The sequence below is a fragment of the Chenopodium album genome, chromosome 3 (assembly GCF_948465745.1).
Source record: "Chenopodium album chromosome 3, dcCheAlbu1.1, whole genome shotgun sequence".
NCBI lineage: Eukaryota > Viridiplantae > Streptophyta > Magnoliopsida > Caryophyllales > Amaranthaceae > Chenopodium > Chenopodium album.
The window spans coordinates 51186218-51204019 of record NC_137836.1 but is presented as its reverse complement, the minus strand read 5'-3'; positions in this window follow the sequence as shown (position 1 = coordinate 51204019).

Here is a 17802-nt window from a genome sequence, read left to right as displayed (position 1 = left end):
CACATTTTCTAGCGTATTCATGGCTATAGGTTCATGACTAGGCTAAAATGGCATAAATGACCTTCTAACTTACCCATTTTCTTTGTTTTTGCTATATTCTAAGATTTTATCAATCAAACAACTCATATTTAGCATAGTAAACATTTTTATAGGTTCAAATGGCAAAAACTTACACATTTTCTAGCATATTCATGGCTATAGGTTCATGACTAGGCTAAAATGGCATAAATAACCTTCTAACTTACCCATTTTCTTTGTTTTTGCTATATTCTAAGATTTTATCAATCAAACAACTCATATTTAGCATAGTAAACATTTTTATAGGTTCAAATTGCAAAAACTTACACATTTTCATGCATATTCAAGGCTATAGGTTCATGAGTAGGATAAGATGGCTTAAATGACCTTCTAACTTACCCATTTTCTTTGTTTTCGCTATATTCTAAGATTTTATCAATCAAACAACTCATATTTAGCATAGTAAACATTTTTATAGGTTCAAATTGCAAAAACTTACACATTTTCTAGCATATTCATAGCTATAGGTTCATGACTAGGCTAAAATGGCATAAATGACCTTCTAACTTACCCATTTTCTTTGTTTTTTCTATATTCTAAGATTTTATCAATCAAACAACTCATATTTAGCATAGTAAACATTTTTATAGGTTCAAATTGCAAAAACATACACATTTTCTAGCATATTCATAGCTATAGGTTCATGACTAGGCTAAATAGGCATAAATGACCTTCTAACTTACCCATTTTCTTTTTTTTTGCTATATTCTAAGATTTTATCAATCAAACAAATCGTATTTTGCATAGTAAACATGTTTATAGGTTCAAATTGCAAATAATTACACATTTTCTAGCGTATTCATGGCTATAGGTTCATGACTAGGCTAAAATGGCATAAATGACATTCTAACTTACCCATTTTCTTTGTTTTTGCTATATTCTAAGATTTTATCAATCAAACAACTCGTATTTAGCAGAGTAAACATGCTTATAGGTTCAAATTGCAAAAACTTACACATTTTCATGCATATTCAAGGCTATAGGTTCATGAGTAGGATAAAATGGCTTAAATGACCTTCTAACTTACCCATTTTCTTTGTTTTTGCTATATTCTAAGATTTTATCAATCAAACAACTCATATTTTGCATAGTAAACATGTTTATAGGTTCAAATTGCAAAAAATTACACATTTTCTAGCGTATTCATGGCTATAGGTTCATGACTAGGCTAAAATGGCATAAATGACCTTCTAACTTACCCATTTTCTTTGTTTTTTCTATATTCTAAGATCTTATCAATCAAACAACTCATAGTTAGCTTAGTAAACATGTTTATAGGTTCAAATGGCAAAAACTTACACATTTTCTAGCATATTCATGGCTATATGTTTATGACTAGGCTAAAATGACATAAATGACCTTCTTACTTACCTGTTTTCTTTGTTTTTGCTATATTCTATGATTTTATCAATCAAACAACTCATATTTAGCATAGTAAACATGTTTATAGGTTCAAATTGCAAAAACGTACACATTTTCATGCATATTCAAGGCTATAGGTTCATGAGTAGGATAAAATGGCTTAAATGACCTTCTAACTTACCCATTTTCTTTGTTTTTGCTATATTCTAAGATTTTATCAATCAAACAACTCATATTTAGCATAGTAAACATTTTTATAGGTTCAAATGGCAAAAACTTACACATTTTCTAGCATATTCATGGCTATAGGTTCATGACTAGGCTAAAATGGCATAAATGACCTTCTAACTTACCCATTTTCTTTGTTTTTGCTATATTCTAAGATTTTATCAATCAAACAACTTATATTTAGCATAGTAAACATTTTTATAGGTTCAAATTGCAAAAACGTACACATTTTTTAGCATATTCATGGCTATAGGTTCATGACTAGGATAAAATGGCTTAAATGACCTTCTAACTTACCCATTGTCTTTGTTTTTGCTATATTCTAAGATTTTATCAATCAAACAACTCATATTTTGCATAGTAAACATGTTTATAGGTCCAAATTGCAAAAAATTACACATTTTCTAGCGTATTCATGGCTATAGGTTCATGACTAGGCTAAAATGGCATAAATGACCTTCTAACTTACCCATTTTCTTTGTTTTTGCTATATTCTAAGATTTTATCAATCAAACAACTCATATTTAGCATAGTAAACATTTTTATAGGTTCAAATGGCAAAAACTTACACATTTTCTAGCATATTCATGGCTATAGGTTCATGACTAGGCTAAAATGGCATAAATAACCTTCTAACTTACCCATTTTCTTTGTTTTTGCTATATTCTAAGATTTTATCAATCAAACAACTCATATTTAGCATAGTAAACATTTTTATAGGTTCAAATTGCAAAAACTTACACATTTTCTAGCATATTCATGGCTATAGGTTCATGACTAGGATAAAATGGCTTCAATGACCTTCTAACTTACCCATTTTCTTTGTTTTTGCTATATTCTAAGATTTTATCAATCAAACAACTCTTATTTTGCATAGTAAACATGTTTATAGGTTCAAATTGCAAAAACTTACACATTTTCATGCATATTCATGGCTATAGGTTCATGACTAGGCTAAAATGGCATAAATGACCTTCTAACTTACCCATTTTCTTTGTTTTTGCTATATTCTAAGATTTTATCAATCAAACAACTCATATTTAGCATAGTAAACATTTTTATAGGTTCAAATTGCAAAAACTTACACATTTTCTAGCATATTCATGGCTATAGGTTCATGACTAGGATAAAATGGCTTAAATGACCTTCTAACTTACCCATTTTCTTTGTTTTTGCTATATTCTAAGATTTTATCAATCAAACAACTCATATTTTGCAAAGTAAACATGTTTATAGGTTCAAATTGCAAAAAATTACACATTTTCTAGCGTATTCATGGCTATACGTTCATGACTAGGCTAAAATGGCATAAATGACCTTCTAACTTACCCAATTTTTTTGTTTTTGCTATATTCTAAGATTTTATTAATCAAACAACTCTTATTTAGCATAGTAAACGTGTTTATAGGTTCAAATTGCAAAAACTTACACATTTTCTAGCATATTCATGGCTATAGGTTCATGACTAGGCTAAAATGGCATAAATGACCTTCTAACTTACCCATTTTCTTTGTTTTTGCTATATTCTAAGATTTTATCAATCAAACAACTCATATTTAGCATAGTAAACATTTTTATAGGTTCAAATTGCAAAAACATACACATTTTCTAGCATATTCATAGCTATAGGTTCATGACTAGGCTAAATAGGCATAAATGACCTTCTAACTTACCCATTTTCTTTTTATTTGCTATATTCTAAGATTTTATCAATCAAACAAATCGTATTTTGCATAGTAAACATGTTTATAGGTTCAAATTGCAAATAATTACACATTTTCTAGCGTATTCATGGCTATAGGTTCATGACTAGGCTAAAATGGCATAAATGACATTCTAACTTACCCATTTTCTTTGTTTTTGCTATATTCTAAGATTTTATCAATCAAACAACTCGTATTTAGCAGAGTAAACATGCTTATAGGTTCAAATTGCAAAAACTTACACATTTTCATGCATATTCAAGGCTATAGGTTCATGAGTAGGATAAAATGGCTTAAATGACCTTCTAACTTACCCATTTTCTTTGTTTTTTCTATATTCTAAGATTTTATCAATCAAACAACTCATATTTTGCAAGTAAACATGTTTATAGGTTCAAATTGCAAAAAATTACACATTTTCTAGCGTATTCATGGCTATAGGTTCATGACTAGGCTAAAATGGCATAAATGACCTTCTAACTTACCCATTTTCTTTGTTTTTTCTATATTCTAAGATCTTATCAATCAAACAACTCATAGTTAGCATAGTAAACATGTTTATAGGTTCAAATGGCAAAAACTTACACATTTTCTAGCATATTCATGGCTATATGTTTATGACTAGGCTAAAATGACATAAATGACCTTCTTACTTACCTGTTTTCTTTGTTTTTGCTATATTCTATGATTTTATCAATCAAACAACTCATATTTAGCATAGTAAACATGTTTATAGGTTCAAATTGCAAAAACGTACACATTTTCATGCATATTCAAGGCTATAGGTTCATGAGTAGGATAAAATGGCTTAAATGACCTTCTAACTTACCCATTTTCTTTGTTTTTGCTATATTCTAAGATTTTATCAATCAAACAACTCATATTTAGCATAGTAAACATTTTTATAGGTTCAAATGGCAAAAACTTACACATTTTCTAGCATATTCATGGCTATAGGTTCATGACTAGGCTAAAATGGCATAAATGACCTTCTAACTTACCCATTTTCTTTGTTTTTGCTATATTCTAAGATTTTATCAATCAAACAACTTATATTTAGCATAGTAAACATTTTTATAGGTTTTAATTGCAAAAACGTACACGTTTTTTAGCATATTCATGGCTATAGGTTCATGACTAGGCTAAAATGACATAAATGACCTTCTAACTTACCCATTTTCTTTCTTTTTGCTATATTCTAAGATTTTATCAATCAAACAACTCTTATTTTGCATAGTAAACATGTTTATAGGTTCAAATTGCAAAAACTTACACATTTTCATGCATATTCATGGCTATAGGTTCATGACTAGGCTAAAATGACATAAATGACCTTCTAACTTACCCATTTTCTTTGTTTTTGCTATATTCTAAGATTTTATCAATCAAACAACTCATATTTAGCATAGTAAACATTTTTATAGGTTCAAATGGCAAAAACTTACACATTTTCTAGCATATCATGGCTATAGGTTCATGACTAGGCTAAAATGGCATAAATAACCTTCTAACTTACCCATTTTCTTTGTTTTTGCTATATTCTAAGATTTTATCAATCAAACAACTCATATTTAGCATAGTAAACATTTTTATAGGTTCAAATTGCAAAAACTTACACATTTTCTAGCATATTCATGGCTATAGGTTCATGACTAGGATAAAATGGCTTAAATGACCTTCTAACTTACCCATTTCTTTGTTTTTGCTATATTCTAAGATTTTATCAATCAAACAACTCTTATTTTGCATAGTAAACATGTTTATAGGTTCAAATTGCAAAAACTTACACATTTTCATGCATATTCATGGCTATAGGTTCATGACTAGGCTAAAATGGCATAAATGACCTTCTAACTTACCCATTTTCTTTGTTTTTGCTATATTATAAGATTTTATCAATCAAACAACTCATATTTAGCATAGTAAACATTTTTATAGGTTCAAATGGCAAAAACTTACAAATTTTCTAGCATATTCATGGCTATAGGTTCTTGACTAGGCTAAATAGGCATAAATGACCTTCTAACTTACCCATTTTCTTTGTTTTTCCTATATTCTAAGATTTTATCTATCAAACAACTCGTATTTAGCATAGTAAACATGTTTATAGGTTCAAATTGCAAAAAATTACACATTTTCTAGCGTATTCATGGCTATAGGTTCATGACTAGGCTAAAATGGCATAAATGACCTTCTAACTTACCCATTTTCTTTGTTTTTGCTATATTCTAAGATTTTATCAATCAAACAACTCATATTTAGCATAGTAAACATTTTTATAGGTTCAAATTGCAAAAACTTACACATTTTCTAGCATATTCATGGCTATAGGTTCATGACTAGGTTAAAATGGCATAAATGACCTTGTAACTTACCCATTTTCTTTGTTTTTGCTTTATTCAAAGATTTTATCAATCAAACAACTCTTATTTAGCATAGTAAACATGTTAATAGGTTCAAATTTCAAAAACTTACACATTTTCTAGCATATTCATGGCTATAGGTTCATGACTAGGCTAAAATGGCATAAATGACCTTCTAACTTACCTGTTTTCTTTGTTTTTGCTATATTCTATGATTTTATCAATCTAACAACTCGTATTCAGCATAATAAACATTTTTATAGGTTCAAATTGCAAAAACTTACACATTTTCTAGTATATTAATGGCTATAGGTTTATGACTAGGCTAAAATGGCATAAATGACCTTCTAACTTACCCATTTTCTTTGTTTTTGCTGTATTCTAGGATTTTATCAATCAAACAACTCTTATTTAGCATAGTAAACATTTTTATAGGTTCAAATTGCAAAAACTTACACATTTTCTAGCATATTCATGGCTATAGGTTCATGACTAGGATAAAATGGCTTAAATGACCTTCTAACTTACCCATTTTCTTTGTTTTTGCTATATTCTAAGATTTTATCAATCAAACAACTCTTATTTTGCATAGTAAACATGTTTATAGGTTCAAATTGCAAAAACTTACACATTTTCATGCATATTTATGGCTATAGGTTCATGACTAGGCTAAAATGGCATAAATGACCTTCTAACTTACCCATTTTCTTTGTTTTTGCTATATTATAAGATTTTATCAATCAAACAACTCATATTTAGCATAGTAAACATTTTTATAGGTTCAAATGGCAAAAACTTACAAATTTTCTAGCATATTCATGGCTATAGGTTCTTGACTAGGCTAAATAGGCATAAATGACCTTCTAACTTACCCATTTTCTTTGTTTTTGCTATATTCTAAGATTTTATCAATCAAACAACTCATATTTAGCATAGTAAACATTTTTATAGGTTCAAATGGCAAAAACTTACACATTTTCTAGCATATTCATGGCTATAGGTTCATGACTAGGCTAAAATGGCATAAATAACCTTCTAACTTACCCATTTTCTTTGTTTTTGCTATATTCTAAGATTTTATCAATCAAACAACTCATATTTAGCATAGTAAACATTTTTATAGGTTCAAATTGCAAAAACTTACACATTTTCTAGCATATTCATGGCTATAGGTTCATGACTAGGATAAAATGGCTTAAATGACCTTCTAACTTACCCATTTTCTTTGTTTTTGCTATATTCTAAGATTTTATCAATCAAACAACTCTTATTTTGCATAGTAAACATGTTTATAGGTTCAAATTGCAAAAACTTACACATTTTCATGCATATTCATGGCTATAGGTTCATGACTAGGCTAAAATGGCATAAATGACCTTCTAACTTACCCATTTTCTTTGTTTTTGCTATATTATAAGATTTTATCAATCAAACAACTCATATTTAGCATAGTAAACATTTTTATAGGTTCAAATGGCAAAAACTTACAAATTTTCTAGCATATTCATGGCTATAGGTTCTTGACTAGGCTAAATAGGCATAAATGACCTTCTAACTTACCCATTTTCTTTCTTTTTCCTATATTCTAAGATTTTATCTATCAAACAACTCATATTTAGCATAGTAAACATTTTTATAGGTTCAAATGGCAAAAACTTACAAATTTTCTAGCATATTCATGGCTATAGGTTCTTGACTAGGCTAAATAGGCATAAATGACCTTCTAACTTACCCATTTTCTTTGTTTTTGCTATATTCTAAGATTTTATCAATCAAACAACTCATATTTAGCATAGTAAACATTTTTATAGGTTCAAATGGCAAAAACTTACACATTTTCTAGCATATTCATGGCTATAGGTTCATGACTAGGCTAAAATGGCATAAATAACCTTCTAACTTACCCATTTTCTTTGTTTTTGCTATATTCTAAGATTTTATCAATCAAACAACTCATATTTAGCATAGTAAACATTTTTATAGGTTCAAATTGCAAAAACTTACACATTTTCTAGCATATTCATGGCTATAGGTTCATGACTAGGATAAAATGGCTTAAATGACCTTCTAACTTACCCATTTTCTTTGTTTTTGCTATATTCTAAGATTTTATCAATCAAACAACTCTTATTTTGCATAGTAAACATGTTTATAGGTTCAAATTGCAAAAACTTACACATTTTCATGCATATTCATGGCTATAGGTTCATGACTAGGCTAAAATGGCATAAATGACCTTCTAACTTACCCATTTTCTTTGTTTTTGCTATATTATAAGATTTTATCAATCAAACAACTCATATTTAGCATAGTAAACATTTTTATAGGTTCAAATGGCAAAAACTTACACATTTTCTAGCATATTCATGGCTATAGGTTCATGACTAGGCTAAAATGGCATAAATAACCTTCTAACTTACCCATTTTCTTTGTTTTTGCTATATTCTAAGATTTTATCAATCAAACAACTCATATTTAGCATAGTAAACATTTTTATAGGTTCAAATTGCAAAAACTTACACATTTTCTAGCATATTCATGGCTATAGGTTCATGACTAGGATAAAATGGCTTAAATGACCTTCTAACTTACCCATTTTCTTTGTTTTTGCTATATTCTAAGATTTTATCAATCAAACAACTCTTATTTTGCATAGTAAACATGTTTATAGGTTCAAATTGCAAAAACTTACACATTTTCATGCATATTCATGGCTATAGGTTCATGACTAGGCTAAAATGGCATAAATGACCTTCTAACTTACCCATTTTCTTTGTTTTTGCTATATTATAAGATTTTATCAATCAAACAACTCATATTTAGCATAGTAAACATTTTTATAGGTTCAAATGGCAAAAACTTACAAATTTTCTAGCATATTCATGGCTATAGGTTCTTGACTAGGCTAAATAGGCATAAATGACCTTCTAACTTACCCATTTTCTTTCTTTTTCCTATATTCTAAGATTTTATCTATCAAACAACTCATATTTAGCATAGTAAACATTTTTATAGGTTCAAATGGCAAAAACTTACAAATTTTCTAGCATATTCATGGCTATAGGTTCTTGACTAGGCTAAATAGGCATAAATGACCTTCTAACTTACCCATTTTCTTTGTTTTTGCTATATTCTAAGATTTTATCAATCAAACAACTCATATTTAGCATAGTAAACATTTTTATAGGTTCAAATGGCAAAAACTTACACATTTTCTAGCATATTCATGGCTATAGGTTCATGACTAGGCTAAAATGGCATAAATAACCTTCTAACTTACCCATTTTCTTTGTTTTTGCTATATTCTAAGATTTTATCAATCAAACAACTCATATTTAGCATAGTAAACATTTTTATAGGTTCAAATTGCAAAAACTTACACATTTTCTAGCATATTCATGGCTATAGGTTCATGACTAGGATAAAATGGCTTAAATGACCTTCTAACTTACCCATTTTCTTTGTTTTTGCTATATTCTAAGATTTTATCAATCAAACAACTCTTATTTTGCATAGTAAACATGTTTATAGGTTCAAATTGCAAAAACTTACACATTTTCATGCATATTCATGGCTATAGGTTCATGACTAGGCTAAAATGGCATAAATGACCTTCTAACTTACCCATTTTCTTTGTTTTTGCTATATTATAAGATTTTATCAATCAAACAACTCATATTTAGCATAGTAAACATTTTTATAGGTTCAAATGGCAAAAACTTACAAATTTTCTAGCATATTCATGGCTATAGGTTCTTGACTAGGCTAAATAGGCATAAATGACCTTCTAACTTACCCATTTTCTTTCTTTTTCCTATATTCTAAGATTTTATCTATCAAACAACTCGTATTTAGCATAGTAAACATGTTTATAGGTTCAAATTGCAAAAAATTACACATTTTCTAGCGTATTCATGGCTATAGGTTCATGACTAGGCTAAAATGGCATAAATGACCTTCTAAATTACCCATTTTCTTTGTTTTTGCTATATTCTAAGATTTTATCAATCAAACAACTCATATTTAGCATAGTAAACATTTTTATAGGTTCAAATTGCAAAAACTTACACATTTTCTAGCATATTCATGGCTATAGGTTCATGACTAGGTTAAAATGGCATAAATGACCTTGTAACTTACCCATTTTCTTTGTTTTTGCTTTATTCAAAGATTTTATCAATCAAACAACTCTTATTTAGCATAGTAAACATGTTAATAGGTTCAAATTTCAAAAACTTACACATTTTCTAGCATATTCATGGCTATAGGTTCATGACTAGGCTAAAATGGCATAAATGACCTTCTAACTTACCTGTTTTCTTTGTTTTTGCTATATTCTATGATTTTATCAATCTAACAACTCGTATTCAGCATAATAAACATTTTTATAGGTTCAAATTGCAAAAACTTACACATTTTCTAGTATATTAATGGCTATAGGTTTATGACTAGGCTAAAATGGCATAAATGACCTTCTAACTTACCCATTTTCTTTGTTTTTGCTGTATTCTAGGATTTTATCAATCAAACAACTCTTATTTAGCATAGTAAACATTTTTATAGGTTCAAATTGCAAAAACTTACACATTTTCTTGCATATTCATGGCTATAGGTTCATGACTAGGATAAAATGGCTTAAATGACCTTCTAACTTACCCATTTTCTTTGGTTTTGCTATATTCTAAGATTTTATCAATCAAACAACTCTTATTTTGCATAGTAAACATGTTTATAGGTTCAAATTGCAAAAACTTACACATTTTCATGCATATTCATGGCTATAGGTTCATGACTAGGCTAAAATGGCATAAATGACCTTCTAACTTACCCATTTTCTTTGTTTTTGCTATATTATCAGATTTTATCAATCAAACAACTCATATTTAGCATAGTAAACATTTTTATAGGTTCAAATGGCAAAAACTTACAAATTTTCTAGCATATTCATGGCTATAGGTTCTTGACTAGGCTAAATAGGCATAAATGACCTTCTAACTTACCCATTTTCTTTGTTTTTCCTATATTCTAAGATTTTATCTATCAAACAACTCGTATTTAGCATAGTAAACATGTTTATAGGTTCAAATTGCAAAAAATTACACATTTTCTAGCGTATTCATGGCTATAGGTTCATGACTAGGCTAAAATGGCATAAATGACCTTCTAACTTACCCATTTTCTTTGTTTTTGCTATATTCTAAGATTTTATCAATCAAACAACTCATATTTAGCATAGTAAACATTTTTATAGGTTCAAATTGCAAAAACTTACACATTTTCTAGCATATTCATGGCTATAGGTTCATGACTAGGTTAAAATGGCATAAATGACCTTGTAACTTACCCATTTTCTTTGTTTTTGCTTTATTCAAAGATTTTATCAATCAAACAACTCTTATTTAGCATAGTAAACATGTTAATAGGTTCAAATTTCAAAAACTTACACATTTTCTAGCATATTCATGGCTATAGGTTCATGACTAGGCTAAAATGGCATAAATAACCTTCTAACTTACCTGTTTTCTTTGTTTTTGCTATATTCTATGATTTTATCAATCTAACAACTCGTATTCAGCATAATAAACATTTTTATAGGTTCAAATTGCAAAAACTTACACGTTTTCTAGTATATTAATGGCTATAGGTTTATGACTAGGCTAAAATGGCATAAATGACCTTCTAACTTACCCATTTTCTTTGTTTTTGCTGTATTCTAGGATTTTATCAATCAAACAACTCTTATTTAGCATAGTAAACATGTTTATAGGTTCTAATTGCAAAAACTTACACATTTTCATGCATATTCATGGCTATAGGTTCATGACTAGGCTAAAATGGCATAAATGACCTTCTAACTTACCCATTTTCTTTGTTTTTGCTATATTCTAAGATTTTATCAATCAAACAACTCATATTTAGCATAGTAAACATTTTTACAGGTTCAAATTGCAAAAACTTACACATTTTCTAGCATATTCATGGCTATAGGTTCATGACTAGGATAAAATGGCTTAAATGACCTTCTAACTTACCCATTTTCTTTGTTTTTGCTATATTCTAAGATTTTATCAATCAAACAACTCATATTTTGCAAAGTAAACATGTTTATAGGTTCAAATTGCAAAAAATTACACATTTTCTAGCGTATTCATGGCTATACGTTCATGACTAGGCTAAAATGGCATAAATGACCTTCTAACTTACCCAATTTTTTTTGTTTTTGCTATATTCTAAGATTTTATCAATCAAACAACTCTTATTTAGCATAGTAAACGTGTATATAGGTTCAAATTGCAAAAACTTACACATTTTCTAGCATATTCATGGCTATAGGTTCATGACTAGGCTAAAATGGCATAAATGACCTTCTAACTTACCCATTTTCTTTGTTTTTGCTATATTCTAAGATTTTATCAATCAAACAACTCATATTTAGCATAGTAAACATTTTTATAGGTTCAAATTGCAAAAACGTACACATTTTCTAGCATATTCATGGCTATAGGTTCATGACTAGGCTAAATAGGCATAAATGACCTTCTAACTTACCCATTTTCTTTGTTTTTGCTATATTCTAAGATTTTATCAATCAGACAACTCGTATTTAGCATAGTAAACATGTTTATAGGTTCAAATTGCAAAAAATTACACATTTTCTAGCGTATTCATGGCTATAGGTTCATGACTAGGCTAAAATGGCATAAATGACCTTCTAACTTACCCATTTTCTTTGTTTTTGCTATATTCTAAGATTTTATCAATCAAACAACTCATATTTATCATAGTAAACATTTTTATAGGTTCAAATTGCAAAAAATTACACATTTTCTAGCATATTCATGGCTATAGGTTCATGACTAGGCTAAAATGGCATAAATGACCTTCTAACTTACCCATTTTCTTTGTTTTTGCTATATTCTAAGATTTTATCAATCAAACAACTCTTATTTAGCATACTAAACGTGTATATAGGTTCAAATTGCAAAAACTTACACATTTTCTAGCATATTCATGGCTATAGGTTCATGACTAGGCTAAAATGGCATAAATGGCCTTCTAACTTACCCATTTTCTTTGTTTTTGCTATATTCTAAGATTTTATCAATCAAACAACTCATATTTAGCATAGTAAACATTTTTATAGGTTCAAATTGCAAAAACGTACACATTTTCTAGCATATTCATGGCTATAGGTTCATGACTAGGCTAAATAGGCATAAATGACCTTCTAACTTACCCATTTTCTTTGTTTTTGCTATATTCTAAGATTTTATCAATCAGACAACTCGTATTTAGCATAGTAAACATGTTTATAGGTTCAAATTGCAAAAAATTACACATTTTCTAGCGTATTCATGGCTATAGGTTCATGACTAGGCTAAAATGGCATAAATGACCTTCTAACTTACCCATTTTCTTTGTTTTTGCTATATTCTAAGATTTTATCAATCAAACAACTCATATTTATCATAGTAAACATTTTTATAGGTTCAAATTGCAAAAACTTACACATTTTCTAGCATATTCATGGCTATAGGTTCATGACTAGGCTAAAATGGCATAAATGACCTTCTAACTTACCCATTTTCTTTGTTTTTGCTATATTCTAAGATTTTATCAATCAAACAACTCATATTTATCATAATAAAAATGTTTATAGGTTCAAATTGCAAAAACTTACACATTTTCTAGCATATTCATGGCTATAGGTTCATGACTAGGCTAAAATGGCATAAATGACCTTCTAACTTATCTATTTTCTTTGTTTTTGCTATATTCTAAGATTTTATCAATCAAACAACTCATATTTAGCATAGTAAACATTTTTATAGGTTCAAATTTCAAAAACGTACACATTTTCTAGCATATTCATGGCTATAGGTTCATGACTAGGCTAAATAGGCATAAATGACCTTCTAACTTACCCATTTTCTTTGTTTTTGCTATATTCTAAGATTTTATCAATCAGACAACTCGTATTTAGCATAGTAAACATGTTTATAGGTTCAAATTGCAAAAAATTACACATTTTCTAGCATATTCATGGCTATAGGTTCATGACTAGGATAAAATGGCTTAAATGACCTTCTAACTTACCCATTTTCTTTGTTTTTGCTATATTCTAAGATTTTATCAATCAAACAACTCTTATTTTGCATAGTAAACATGTTTATAGGTTCAAATTGCAAAAACTTACACATTTTCATGCATATTCATGGCTATAGGTTCATGACTAGGCTAAAATGACATAAATGACCTTCTAACTTACCCATTTTCTTTGTTTTTGCTATATTCTAAGATTTTATCAATCAAACAACTTATATTTAGCATAGTAAACATTTTTATAGGTTCAAATTGCAAAAACTTACACATATTCTAGCATATTCATGGCTATAGGTTCATGACTAGGATAAAATGGCTTAAATGACCTTCTAACTTACCCATTTTCTTTGTTTTTGCTATATTCTAAGATTTTATCAATCAAACAACTCATATTTAGCATAGTAAACATTTTTATAGGTTCAAATTGCAAAAACTTACACATTTTCTAGCATATTCATGGCTATAGGTTCATGACTAGGATAAAATGGCTTAAATGACCTTCTAACTTACCCATTTTCTTTGTTTTTGCTATATTCTAAGATTTTATCAATCAAACAACTCTTATTTTGCATAGTAAACATGTTTATAGGTTCAAATTGCAAAAACTTACACATTTTCATGCATATTCATGGCTATAGGTTCATGACTAGGCTAAAATGGCATAAATGACCTTCTAACTTACCCATTTTCTTTGTTTTTGCTATATTATAAGATTTTATCAATCAAACAACTCATATTTAGCATAGTAAACATTTTTATAGGTTCAAATGGCAAAAACTTACAAATTTTCTAGCATATTCATGGCTATAGGTTCTTGACTAGGCTAAATAGGCATAAATGACCTTCTAACTTACCCATTTTCTTTGTTTTTCCTATATTCTAAGATTTTATCTATCAAACAACTCGTATTTAGCATAGTAAACATGTTTATAGGTTCAAATTGCAAAAAATTACACATTTTCTAGCGTATTCATGGCTATAGGTTCATGACTAGGCTAAAATGGCATAAATGACCTTCTAACTTACCCATTTTCTTTGTTTTTGCTATATTCTAAGATTTTATCAATCAAACAACTCATATTTAGCATAGTAAACATTTTTATAGGTTCAAATTGCAAAAACTTACACATTTTCTAGCATATTCATGGCTATAGGTTCATGACTAGGTTAAAATGGCATAAATGACCTTGTAACTTACCCATTTTCTTTGTTTTTGCTTTATTCAAAGATTTTATCAATCAAACAACTCTTATTTAGCATAGTAAACATGTTAATAGGTTCAAATTTCAAAAACTTACACATTTTCTAGCATATTCATGGCTATAGGTTCATGACTAGGCTAAAATGGCATAAATGACCTTCTAACTTACCTGTTTTCTTTGTTTTTGCTATATTCTATGATTTTATCAATCTAACAACTCGTATTCAGCATAATAAACATTTTTATAGGTTCAAATTGCAAAAACTTACACATTTTCTAGTATATTAATGGCTATAGGTTTATGACTAGGCTAAAATGGCATAAATGACCTTCTAACTTACCCATTTTCTTTGTTTTTGCTGTATTCTAGGATTTTATCAATCAAACAACTCTTATTTAGCATAGTAAACATTTTTATAGGTTCAAATTGCAAAAACTTACACATTTTCTAGCATATTCATGGCTATAGGTTCATGACTAGGATAAAATGGCTTAAATGACCTTCTAACTTACCCATTTTCTTTGTTTTTGCTATATTCTAAGATTTTATCAATCAAACAACTCTTATTTTGCATAGTAAACATGTTTATAGGTTCAAATTGCAAAAACTTACACATTTTCATGCATATTTATGGCTATAGGTTCATGACTAGGCTAATATGGCATAAATGACCTTCTAACTTACCCATTTTCTTTGTTTTTGCTATATTATAAGATTTTATCAATCAAACAACTCATATTTAGCATAGTAAACATTTTTATAGGTTCAAATGGCAAAAACTTACAAATTTTCTAGCATATTCATGGCTATAGGTTCTTGACTAGGCTAAATAGGCATAAATGACCTTCTAACTTACCCATTTTCTTTGTTTTTGCTATATTCTAAGATTTTATCAATCAAACAACTCATATTTAGCATAGTAAACATTTTTATAGGTTCAAATGGCAAAAACTTACACATTTTCTAGCATATTCATGGCTATAGGTTCATGACTAGGCTAAAATGGCATAAATAACCTTCTAACTTACCCATTTTCTTTGTTTTTGCTATATTCTAAGATTTTATCAATCAAACAACTCATATTTAGCATAGTAAACATTTTTATAGGTTCAAATTGCAAAAACTTACACATTTTCTAGCATATTCATGGCTATAGGTTCATGACTAGGATAAAATGGCTTAAATGACCTTCTAACTTACCCATTTTCTTTGTTTTTGCTATATTCTAAGATTTTATCAATCAAACAACTCTTATTTTGCATAGTAAACATGTTTATAGGTTCAAATTGCAAAAACTTACACATTTTCATGCATATTCATGGCTATAGGTTCATGACTAGGCTAAAATGGCATAAATGACCTTCTAACTTACCCATTTTCTTTGTTTTTGCTATATTATAAGATTTTATCAATCAAAAAACTCATATTTAGCATAGTAAACATTTTTATAGGTTCAAATGGCAAAAACTTACAAATTTTCTAGCATATTCATGGCTATAGGTTCTTGACTAGGCTAAATAGGCATAAATGACCTTCTAACTTACCCATTTTCTTTGTTTTTCCTATATTCTAAGATTTTATCTATCAAACAACTCGTATTTAGCATAGTAAACATGTTTATAGGTTCAAATTGCAAAAAATTACACATTTTCTAGCGTATTCATGGCTATAGGTTCATGACTAGGCTAAAATGGCATAAATGACCTTCTAACTTACCCATTTTCTTTGTTTTTGCTATATTCTAAGATTTTATCAATCAAACAACTCATATTTAGCATAGTAAACATTTTTATAGGTTCAAATTGCAAAAACTTACACATTTTCTAGCATATTCATGGCTATAGGTTCATGACTAGGTTAAAATGGCATAAATGACCTTGTAACTTACCCATTTTCTTTGTTTTTGCTTTATTCAAAGATTTTATCAATCAAACAACTCTTATTTAGCATAGTAAACATGTTAATAGGTTCAAATTTCAAAAACTTACACATTTTCTAGCATATTCATGGCTATAGGTTCATGACTAGGCTAAAATGGCATAAATGACCTTCTAACTTACCTGTTTTCTTTGTTTTTGCTATATTCTATGATTTTATCAATCTAACAACTCGTATTCAGCATAATAAACATTTTTATAGGTTCAAATTGCAAAAACTTACACATTTTCTAGTATATTAATGGCTATAGGTTTATGACTAGGCTAAAATGGCATAAATGACCTTCTAACTTACCCATTTTCTTTGTTTTTGCTGTATTCTAGGATTTTATCAATCAAACAACTCTTATTTAGCATAGTAAACATTTTTATAGGTTCAAATTGCAAAAACTTACACATTTTCTAGCATATTCATGGCTATAGGTTCATGACTAGGATAAAATGGCTTAAATGACCTTCTAACTTACCCATTTTCTTTGTTTTTGCTATATTCTAAGATTTTATCAATCAAACAACTCTTATTTTGCATAGTAAACATGTTTATAGGTTCAAATTGCAAAAACTTACACATTTTCATGCATATTCATGGCTATAGGTTCATGACTAGGCTAAAATGGCATAAATGACCTTCTAACTTACCCATTTTCTTTGTTTTTGCTATATTATAAGATTTTATCAATCAAACAACTCATATTTAGCATAGTAAACATTTTTATAGGTTCAAATGGCAAAAACTTACAAATTTTCTAGCATATTCATGGCTATAGGTTCTTGACTAGGCTAAATAGGCATAAATGACCTTCTAACTTACCCATTTTCTTTGTTT